Here is an 11,306-nt window from a genome sequence, read left to right as displayed (position 1 = left end):
ATGACTAGCCGGGGCTCGAGGAGTCAACCCTCGCTGCGATAAGCGCAGTCCGAGGAGTCGACACTCGAAATTCCTAGGCGCGGGCTCAAAGAATCGACCCTCGATGCGCTTCTTCGCGCTGTCCGACGTGCCGACGCACGAAATGCCTAGCCGCGGGCTCGAGGAGTCAACCCTCGATGCGCTTATTCGCCCAGTCCGAGGTGTCGACGCGCGCAATTCCTAGCCGCGGGCTCGAGGTGTCAAACCTCGATGCGCTGATTCGTGCAGTCCGAGGTGCCCACGCGCGAAATGCCTAGCCGCGGGCTTGAGGAGTCGACCCTCGATGCACTTATTCGCGCTGTCCGAGGTGCCGACGCGCGAAATGCCTTGTCACGGGCTCGAGGAGTCTACACTCAACGCGCTTGTTCGCGCAGTCCGAGGTGCCGAAGCACGAAATTCCTAGCCGCGGGCTCGAGGAGTCAACCCTCGATGCGCTTATTTGCGCAGTCCGAGGAGCCGACGCGCGAAATCTCTAGCCGCGGGCTCGAGGAGTCGACCCTCGATGCGCTTATTCGCGCAGTCCGAGGTGCCGCTCGCGAAATGCCTAGCCGCGGGCTCGAGGAGTCAACCCTGGATGCGCGTACTCGCGCAGTCCGAGGTGCCGCTCGCGAATTGCCTAGCCGCGGGCTCGAGGAGTCAACCCTGGATGCGCTTACTCGGGCAGTCCGAGGTGTCGACGCGCAAAATCCCTAGCCGCGGGCTCCAGGAGTCAACCCTCGTCGCTGATTCGCGCAGTGCGAAGTGTCGACGCGCGAAATTCGTACCCGCAGGCTCGAGGAGTCAATGGTCGATGCGCTGATTCGCGCAGTTTGAGGTGCCGACGCGCGATATGCGCAGCAGCGGGCTCGAGGAGCCGACCCTTGATGCGCTTATTCGCGCAGTCCGAGGTTGCGACGCGCGATATCCCTAGCCGCGGGCTCGAGGAGTCAACCCGCGATGCGCTTTTTCGCGCAGTCCGAGGTGTCGACGCGCGATATGCCTAGCCGCGGGCTCGAGGTGTCAAATCTCGATGCGATGATTCGCGCAGTCCGAGGTGCCGACGCGTGAAATGCCTAGCCGCGGGCTCGAGGAGTCGACCCTCGATGCGCTTATTCGCGCAGTCCGAGGTGTCAACAAGCGAAATTCCTAGCCGCGGGCTCGAGGAGTCGAACCTCGATGTACTTATTCGCGCAGTCCGAGGTGCCGACGCGCGAAATGCCTAGCCGCGGCCTCGAAAAGTCGACCCTCGATGCGCTTATTCGCGCAGTCCGAGGTGCCGACGCGCGAAATGCCTAGCTGCGGGCTCGAGGAGTCAACCCTCGATGCGCTTATTCGCGCAGTCCGAGGTATCGACACGCTGAATTCCTAGCCGCGGGCTCGAGGAGTCGACCCTCGATGCGCTTATTCGCGCAGTCCTATGTACAGACGCGCGAAATGCCTAGCCGCGCGCTCGAGGAGTCACCCTTCGATGCGCTTATTCGCTCAGTCCGAGGTGTCAACGCGCGAAATTCGTAGCCGCGGCCTCGAGGAGTCGACCCTCGATGCGCTTATTCGCGCCGTCCGACATGTCGACGCGCGAAATGCCTAGCCGCAGGCTCGTCGAGTCGTCCCTCGGTGCGCTTATTCGCGTAGTCCGAGGTGCCGACGCGCGTAATGCCTAGCCCCGGGCTCGAGGAGTCGACCCTGGATGAGCTTATTCGCGCAGTCCGAGGTGCCGACGCGCGAAATGACTCGCCGGGGCCTCGAGGAGTCAAACCTCGATGCGCTTATTTGCGCAGTCCGAGGTGTCGACACTCGAAATTCCTAGCCGCGGGCTCAAAGAATTGACCCTCGATGCGCTTCTTCGCGCAGTCCGATGTGCCGATGCGCGAAATACCTAGCCGCGGGCTCGAGGAGTCAACCCTCGATGCGCTTATTCGCGCATTCCGAGGTGTCGACGCGCGAAATGCCTAGCCGCGGGCTCAAGGTGTCAAACCTCGATAAGCTCATTCGCGCAGTCCGAGATGCCGACACGTGAAATGCCTAGCCGCGGGCTCGAGGAGTCGACCCTCGATGCGCTTATTCGCGCAGTCGGAGGTGTCGATACGCGAAAGGCCTAGCCGCGGGCTCGAGGAGTCAACCCGCGATGCGCTTATTCGCGCAGTCCGAGGTGCCGACGCGCGAAATGCCTAGCCGCGGGCTCGAGGAGTCGACACTCGATGCGCTTATTCGCGCAGTCCGAGGTGTCGACACGCGAAATTCCTAGCCGTGGGCTCGAGGAGTCGACGCTCGATGCGCTTATTCGCGCAGTCCGAGGTGTCGACACGCGAAATTCCTAGCCGCGGGCTCGAGGAGTCGACCCTCGATGCGCTTATTCGCACAGTCCGAGGTGCCGACACGCGAAATGCCTAGCCACGGGCTCGAGGAGTCAACCCCCGATGCGGCGCAGTCCGAGGTGTCGACACTGGAAATTCCTAGCAGCGGGCTCAAAGAATCGACCCTCGATGCGCTTCTTCGCGCTGTCCGTGGTGCCGACGCGCGAAATGCCTAGCCCCGGTCTCGAGGAGTCGACCCTGGATGCGCTTATTCGCGCACTCCGAGGTGCCGACGCGCGAAATGTCTAGCCGGGGCTCGAGGAGTCAACCCTCGCTGCGATAAGCGCAGTCCGAGGAGTCGACACTCGAAATTCCTAGGCGCGGGCTCAAAGAATCGACCCTCGATGCGCTTCTTCGCGCTGTCCGAGGTGCCGACGCGCGAAATGCCTAGCCGCGGCCTCGAGGAGTCAACCCTCGATGCGCTTATTCGCCCAGTCCGAGGTGTCGACGCGCGAAATTCCTAGCCGCGGGCTCGAGGTGTCAAACCTCGATGCGCTGATTCGTGCAGTCCGAGGTGCCCACGCGCGAAATGCCTAGCCGCGGGCTCGAGGAGTCGACCCTCGATGCACTTATTCGCGCAGTCTGAGGTGCCGACGCGCGAAATGCCTTGTCACGGGCTCGAGGAGTCTACACTCAACGCGCTTGTTCGCGCAGTCCGAGGTGCCGAAGCACGAAATTCCTTGCCGCGGGCTCGAGGAGTCGACCCTCGATGCGCTTATTCGCGCAGTCCGAGGAGCTGACGCGCGAAATGTCTAGCCGCGGGCTCGAGGAGTCGACCCTTGATGCGCTTACTCGCGCAGTCCGAGGTGTCGACGCGCAAAATCCGTAGTCGCGGGCTCCAGGAGTCAACCCTCGATGCGCTGATTCGCGCAGTCCGAAGTGTCGACGCGCGAAATTCGTACCCGCGGGCTCGAGGAGTCAATGGTCGATGCACTGATTCGCGCAGTTTGAGGTGCCGACGCGCGATATGCCTAGCCGCGAGCTCGAGGAGTCGACCCTCTATGCGCTTATTCGCGCAGTCCGAGGTGTCCACGCGCGAATTGCGTAGCCACGGGTTCAAGGAGTCGACCCTCGATACGCTTATTCTCGCAGTCCGAGGTGCCGACGCGCGATATCCCTAGCCGCGGGCTCGAGGAGTCGACCCTCGAAGCGCTTATTCGCGCAGTCCGAGGTGCCGACGCGCGATATGCCTAGCCGCGGGCTCGAGGAGTCAACCTTCGATGCGCTTATTCGCTCAGTCCGAGGTGTCGACGCGCGAAATTCGTAGCCGCGGGCTCGAGGAGTCGACCCTCGATGCGCTTATTCGCGCAGTCCGAGGTGCCGACGCGCGAAATGCCTAGCTGCGGGCTCGAGGAGTCAACCCTCGATGCGCTTATTCGCGCAGTCCGAGGTATCGACACGCTGAATTCCTAGCCGCGGGCTCGAGGAGTCGACCCTCGATGCGCTTATTCGCGCAGTGCTATGTACACACTCGCGAAATGCCTAGCCGCGCGCTCGAGGAGTCACCCTTCGATGCGCTTATTCGCTCAGTCCGAGGTGTCGACGCGCGAAATTCGTAGCCGCGGCCTCGAGGAGTCGACCCTCGAGGCGCTTATTCGCGCCGTCCGAGATGTCCACGCGCGAAATGCCTAGCCGCAGGCTCATCGAGTCGTCCCTCGGTGCGCTTATTCGCGTAGTCCGAGGTGCCGACGCGCGTAATGCCTAGCCCTGGGCTCGAGGAGTCGACCCTGGATGCGCTTATTCGCGCACTCCGAGGTGCCGACGCGCGAAATGACTAGCCGGGGCTCGAGGAGTCAACCCTCGCTGCGATAAGCGCAGTCCGAGGAGTCGACACTCGAAATACCTAGGCGCGGGCTCAAAGAATCGACCCTCGATGCGCTTCTTCGCGCTGTCCGAGGTGCCGACGCGCGAAATGCCTAGCCGCGGGCTCGAGGAGTCAAACCTCGATGCGCTTATTCGCGCAGTCCGAGGTGCCGCTCGCGAAATGCCTAGCCGCGGGCTCGAGGAGTCAACCCTGGATGCGCGTACTCGCGCAGTCCGAGGTGTCGACGCGCAAAATCCCTAGCCGCGGGCTCCAGGAGTCAACCCTCGATGCGCTGATTCGCGCAGTCCGAAGTGTCGACGCGCGAAATTCGTACCGGCGGGCTCGAGGAGTCAATGGTCGATGCGCTGATTCGCGCAGTTTGAGGTGCCGACGCGCGCTATGCGTAGCCGCGGGCTCGAGGAGTCGACCCTCGATGCGCTTCTTCGCGCTGTCCGAGGTGCCGACGCGCGAAATGCCTAGCCGCGGGCTCGAGGAGTCAACCCTCGATGCGCTTATTCGCCCAGTCCGAGGTGTCGACGCGTGAAATTCCTAGCCGCGGGCTCGAGGAGTCAAACCTCGATGCGCTTACGCGCACTCCGAGGTGTCGACACGCAAAATTCCTAGCCGCGGGCTCGAGGAGTCGACCCTCGATGTGCTTGTTCGCGCAGTCCGAGGTGCTGACGCGCGAAATGCCTAGCCCCGGTCTCGAGGAGTCGACCCTGGATCCGCTTATTCGCGCAGTCCGAGGTGCCGACGCGCGAAATGACTAGCCGGGGCTCGAGGAGTCAACCCTCGCTGCGATAAGCGCAGTCCGAGGAGTCGACACTCGAAATTCCTAGGCGCGGGCTCAAAGAATCGACCCTCGATGCGCTTCTTCGCGCTGTCCGAGGTGCCGACGCGCGAGATGCCTAGCCTCGGGCTCGAGGAGTCAACCCTCGATACGCTTATTCGCCCAGTCCGAAGTGTCGACGCACGAAATTCCTAGCCGCGGGCTCGAGGTGTCAAACCTCGATGCACTTATTCGCGCAGTCCGAGGTGGCGACGCGCGAAATGCCTTGTCACGGGCTCGAGGAGTCGACACTCAACGTGCTTGTTCGCGCAGTCCGAGGTGCCGACGCGCGAAATCTCTAGCCGCGGGCTCGAGGAGTCGACCCTCGATGCGCTTATTCGCGCAGTCCGAGGTGCCGCTCGCGAAATGCCTAGCCGCGGGCTCGAGGAGTCAACCCTGGATGCGCGTACTCGCGCAGTCCGAGGTGCCGCTCGCGAATTGCCTAGCCGCGGGCTCGAGGAGTCAACCCTGGATGCGCTTACTCGGGCAGTCCGAGGTGTCGACGCGCAAAATCCCTAGCCGCGGGCTCCAGGAGTCAACCCTCGTCGCTGATTCGCGCAGTGCGAAGTGTCGACGCGCGAAATTCGTACCCGCAGGCTCGAGGAGTCAATGGTCGATGCGCTGATTCGCGCAGTTTGAGGTGCCGACGCGCGATATGCGCAGCAGCGGGCTCGAGGAGCCGACCCTTGATGCGCTTATTCGCGCAGTCCGAGGTTGCGACGCGCGATATCCCTAGCCGCGGGCTCGAGGAGTCAACCCGCGATGCGCTTTTTCGCGCAGTCCGAGGTGTCGACGCGCGAAATGCCTAGCCGCGGGCTCGAGGTGTCAAATCTCGATGCGATGATTCGCGCAGTCCGAGGTGCCGACGCGTGAAATGCCTAGCCGCGGGCTCGAGGAGTCGACCCTCGATGCGCTTATTCGCGCAGTCCGAGGTGTCAACAAGCGAAATTCCTAGCCGCGGGCTCGAGGAGTCGAACCTCGATGCACTTATTCGCGCAGTCCGAGGTGCCGACGCGCGAAATGCCTAGCCGCGGCCTCGAAAAGTCGACCCTCGATGCGCTTATTCGCGCAGTCCGAGGTGCCGACGCGCGAAATGCCTAGCTGCGGGCTCGAGGAGTCAACCCTCGATGCGCTTATTCGCGCAGTCCGAGGTATCGACACGCTGAATTCCTAGCCGCGGGCTCGAGGAGTCGACCCTCGATGCGCTTATTCGCGCAGTCCTATGTACAGACGCGCGAAATGCCTAGCCGCGCGCTCGAGGAGTCACCCTTCGATGCGCTTATTCGCTCAGTCCGAGGTGTCAACGCGCGAAATTCGTAGCCGCGGCCTCGAGGAGTCGACCCTCGATGCGCTCATTCGCGCCGTCCGACATGTCGACGCGCGAAATGCCTAGCCGCAGGCTCGTCGAGTCGTCCCTCGGTGCGCTTATTCGCGTAGTCCGAGGTGCCGACGCGCGTAATGCCTAGCCCCGGGCTCGAGGAGTCGACCCTGGATGAGCTTATTCGCGCAGTCCGAGGTGCCGACGCGCGAAATGACTCGCCGGGGCCTCGAGGAGTCAAACCTCGATGCGCTTATTTGCGCAGTCCGAGGTGTCGACACTCGAAATTCCTAGCCGCGGGCTCAAAGAATTGACCCTCGATGCGCTTCTTCGCGCAGTCCGATGTGCCGATGCGCGAAATACCTAGCCGCGGGCTCGAGGAGTCAACCCTCGATGCGCTTATTCGCGCATTCCGAGGTGTCGACGCGCGAAATGCCTAGCCGCGGGCTCAAGGTGTCAAACCTCGATAAGCTCATTCGCGCAGTCTGAGATGCCGACACGTGAAATGCCTAGCCGCGGGCTCGAGGAGTCGACCCTCGATGCGCTTATTCGCGCAGTCGGAGGTGTCGATACGCGAAAGGCCTAGCCGCGGGCTCGAGGAGTCAACCCGCGATGCGCTTATTCGCGCAGTCCGAGGTGCCGACGCGCGAAATGCCTAGCCGCGGGCTCGAGCAGTCGACACTCGATGCGCTTATTCGCGCAGTCCGAGGTGTCGACACGCGAAATTCCTAGCCGCGGGCTCGAGGAGTCGACGCTCGATGCGCTTATTCGCGCAGTCCGAGGTGTCGACACGCGAAATTCCTAGCCGCGGGCTCGAGGAGTCGACCCTCGATGCGCTTATTCGCACAGTCCGAGGTGCCGACACGCGAAATGCCTAGCCACGGGCTCGAGGAGTCAACCCCCGATGCGGCGCAGTCCGAGGTGTCGACACTGGAAATTCCTAGCAGCGGGCTCAAAGAATCGACCCTCGATGCGCTTCTTCGCGCTGTCCGAGGTGCCGACGCGCGAAATGCCTAGCCCCGGTCTCGAGGAGTCGACCCTGGATGCGCTTATTCGCGCACTCCGAGGTGCCGACGCGCGAAATGTCTAGCCGGGGCTCGAGGAGTCAACCCTCGCTGCGATAAGCGCAGTCCGAGGAGTCGACACTCGAAATTCCTAGGCGCGGGCTCAAAGAATCGACCCTCGATGCGCTTCTTCGCGCTGTCCGAGGTGCCGACGCGCGAAATGCCTAGCCGCGGCCTCGAGGAGTCAACCCTCGATGCGCTTATTCGCCCAGTCCGAGGTGTCGACGCGCGAAATTCCTAGCCGCGGGCTCGAGGTGTCAAACCTCGATGCGCTGATTCGTGCAGTCCGAGGTGCCCACGCGCGAAATGCCTAGCCGCGGGCTCGAGGAGTCGACCCTCGATGCACTTATTCGCGCAGTCTGAGGTGCCGACGCGCGAAATGCCTTGTCACGGGCTCGAGGAGTCTACACTCAACGCGCTTGTTCGCGCAGTCCGAGGTGCCGAAGCACGAAATTCCTTGCCGCGGGCTCGAGGAGTCGACCCTCGATGCGCTTATTCGCGCAGTCCGAGGAGCTGACGCGCGAAATGTCTAGCCGCGGGCTCGAGGAGTCGACCCTTGATGCGCTTACTCGCGCAGTCCGAGGTGTCGACGCGCAAAATCCGTAGTCGCGGGCTCCAGGAGTCAACCCTCGATGCGCTGATTCGCGCAGTCCGAAGTGTCGACGCGCGAAATTCGTACCCGCGGGCTCGAGGAGTCAATGGTCGATGCACTGATTCGCGCAGTTTGAGGTGCCGACGCGCGATATGCGTAGCCGCGGGCTCGAGGAGCCGACCCTTGATGCGCTTATTCGCGCAGTCCGAGGTGTCGACACGCGAAATTCCTAGCCGCGAGCTCGAGGAGTCGACCCTCTATGCGCTTATTCGCGCAGTCCGAGGTGTCCACGCGCGAATTGCGTAGCCACGGGTTCAAGGAGTCGACCCTCGATACGCTTATTCTCGCAGTCCGAGGTGCCGACGCGCGATATCCCTAGCCGCGGGCTCGAGGAGTCGACCCTCGAAGCGCTTATTCGCGCAGTCCGAGGTGCCGACGCGCGATATGCCTAGCCGCGGGCTCGAGGAGTCAACCTTCGATGCGCTTATTCGCTCAGTCCGAGGTGTCGACGCGCGAAATTCGTAGCCGCGGGCTCGAGGAGTCGACCCTCGATGCGCTTATTCGCGCAGTCCGAGGTGCCGACGCGCGAAATGCCTAGCTGCGGGCTCGAGGAGTCAACCCTCGATGCGCTTATTCGCGCAGTCCGAGGTATCGACACGCTGAATTCCTAGCCGCGGGCTCGAGGAGTCGACCCTCGATGCGCTTATTCGCGCAGTGCTATGTACACACTCGCGAAATGCCTAGCCGCGCGCTCGAGGAGTCACCCTTCGATGCGCTTATTCGCTCAGTCCGAGGTGTCGACGCGCGAAATTCGTAGCCGCGGCCTCGAGGAGTCGACCCTCGAGGCGCTTATTCGCGCCGTCCGAGATGTCCACGCGCGAAATGCCTAGCCGCAGGCTCATCGAGTCGTCCCTCGGTGCGCTTATTCGCGTAGTCCGAGGTGCCGACGCGCGTAATGCCTAGCCCTGGGCTCGAGGAGTCGACCCTGGATGCGCTTATTCGCGCACTCTGAGGTGCCGACGCGCGAAATGACTAGCCGGGGCTCGAGGAGTCAACCCTCGCTGCGATAAGCGCAGTCCGAGGAGTCGACACTCGAAATACCTAGGCGCGGGCTCAAAGAATCGACCCTCGATGCGCTTCTTCGCGCTGTCCGAGGTGCCGACGCGCGAAATGCCTAGCCGCGGGCTCGAGGAGTCAAACCTCGATGCGCTTATTCGCGCAGTCCGAGGTGCCGCTCGCGAAATGCCTAGCCGCGGGCTCGAGGAGTCAACCCTGGATGCGCGTACTCGCGCAGTCCGAGGTGTCGACGCGCAAAATCCCTAGCCGCGGGCTCCAGGAGTCAACCCTCGATGCGCTGATTCGCGCAGTCCGAAGTGTCGACGCGCGAAATTCGTACCGGCGGGCTCGAGGAGTCAATGGTCGATGCGCTGATTCGCGCAGTTTGAGGTGCCGACGCGCGCTATGCGTAGCCGCGGGCTCGAGGAGTCGACCCTCGATGCGCTTCTTCGCGCTGTCCGAGGTGCCGACGCGCGAAATGCCTAGCCGCGGGCTCGAGGAGTCAACCCTCGATGCGCTTATTCGCCCAGTCCGAGGTGTCGACGCGTGAAATTCCTAGCCGCGGGCTCGAGGAGTCAAACCTCGATGCGCTTACGCGCACTCCGAGGTGTCGACACGCAAAATTCCTAGCCGCGGGCTCGAGGAGTCGACCCTCGATGTGCTTGTTCGCGCAGTCCGAGGTGCTGACGCGCGAAATGCCTAGCCCCGGTCTCGAGGAGTCGACCCTGGATCCGCTTATTCGCGCAGTCCGAGGTGCCGACGCGCGAAATGACTAGCCGGGGCTCGAGGAGTCAACCCTCGCTGCGATAAGCGCAGTCCGAGGAGTCGACACTCGAAATTCCTAGGCGCGGGCTCAAAGAATCGACCCTCGATGCGCTTCTTCGCGCTGTCCGAGGTGCCGACGCGCGAGATGCCTAGCCTCGGGCTCGAGGAGTCAACCCTCGATACGCTTATTCGCCCAGTCCGAAGTGTCGACGCACGAAATTCCTAGCCGCGGGCTCGAGGTGTCAAACCTCGATGCACTTATTCGCGCAGTCCGAGGTGGCGACGCGCGAAATGCCTTGTCACGGGCTCGAGGAGTCGACACTCAACGTGCTTGTTCGCGCAGTCCGAGGTGCCGAAGCACGAAATTCCTAGCCGCGGGCTCGAGGAGTCGACCCTCGATGCGCTTATTCGCGCAGTGCGAGGAGCCCACGCGCGAAATGTCTAGCCGCGGGCTCGAGGAGTCGACCCTCGATGCGCTTATTCGCGCAGTCCGAGGTGCCGCTAGCGAAATGCCTAGCCGCGGGCTCGAGGAGTCAACCCTGGATGCGCTTACTCGCGCAGTCCGAGGTTTCGACGCGCAAAATCCCTAGCCGCGGGCTCCAGGAGTCAACCCTCGATGCGCTGATTCGCGCAGTCCGAAGTGTCGACGCGCGAAATTCGTACCCGCAGGCTCGAGGAGTCAATGGTCGATGCGCTGATTCGCGCAGTTTGAGGTGCCGACGCGCGATATGCGTAGCTGCGGGCTCGAGGAGCCGACCCTTGATGCGCTTATTCGCGCAGTCCGAGGTGCCGACGCGCGATATCCCTAGCCGCGGGCTCGAGGAGTCGACCCTCCAAGCGCTTATTCGCGCAGTCCGAGGTGCCGACGCGCGATATGCCTAGCCGCGGGCTCGAGGACTCAACCTTCGATGCGCTTATTCGCTCAGTCCGAGGTGTCGACGCGCGAAATTCGTAGCCGCGGGATCGAGGAGTCGACCCTCGATGCGCTTATTCGCGCAGTCCGAGGTGTCGACGCGCGAAATGCCTAGCCGCGGGCTCGAGGTGTCGACCCTCGGTGCGCTTACTCGCGCAGTCCGAGGTTCCGACGCGCGAAATGCCTTGCCCCGGGCTCGAGGAGTCGACCCTGGATGCGCTTATTCGCGCAGTCCGACGTGCCGACGAGCGAAATGACTAGCCGGGGGCTCGAGGAGTCAACCCTCGATGCGCTTATTCGCGCAGTCCGAGGTGTCGACACTCGAAATTCCTAGCCGCAGGCTCAAAGAAGCGACCCTCGATGCGCTTATTCGCGCAGCCCGAGGTATCGACACGCTGAATTCCTAGCCGCCGGCTCGAGGAGTCGACTCTCGATGCGCTTATTCGCGCAGTCCTATGTACAGACGCGCGAAATGCCTAGCCGCGCGCTCGAGGAGTCACCCTTCGATGCGCTTATTCGCTCAGTCCGAGGTGTCGACGCGCGAAATTCGTAGCCGCGGCCTCGAGGAGTCGACCCTCGATGCGCTTATTCGC

The sequence above is a fragment of the Dermacentor variabilis genome, unplaced genomic scaffold (assembly GCF_050947875.1).
Source record: "Dermacentor variabilis isolate Ectoservices unplaced genomic scaffold, ASM5094787v1 scaffold_16, whole genome shotgun sequence".
Taxonomy (NCBI): Eukaryota; Metazoa; Arthropoda; class Arachnida; order Ixodida; family Ixodidae; genus Dermacentor; species Dermacentor variabilis.
The sequence above is the reverse complement of the archived record's forward strand: the minus strand, read 5'-3'. Positions refer to the sequence as shown.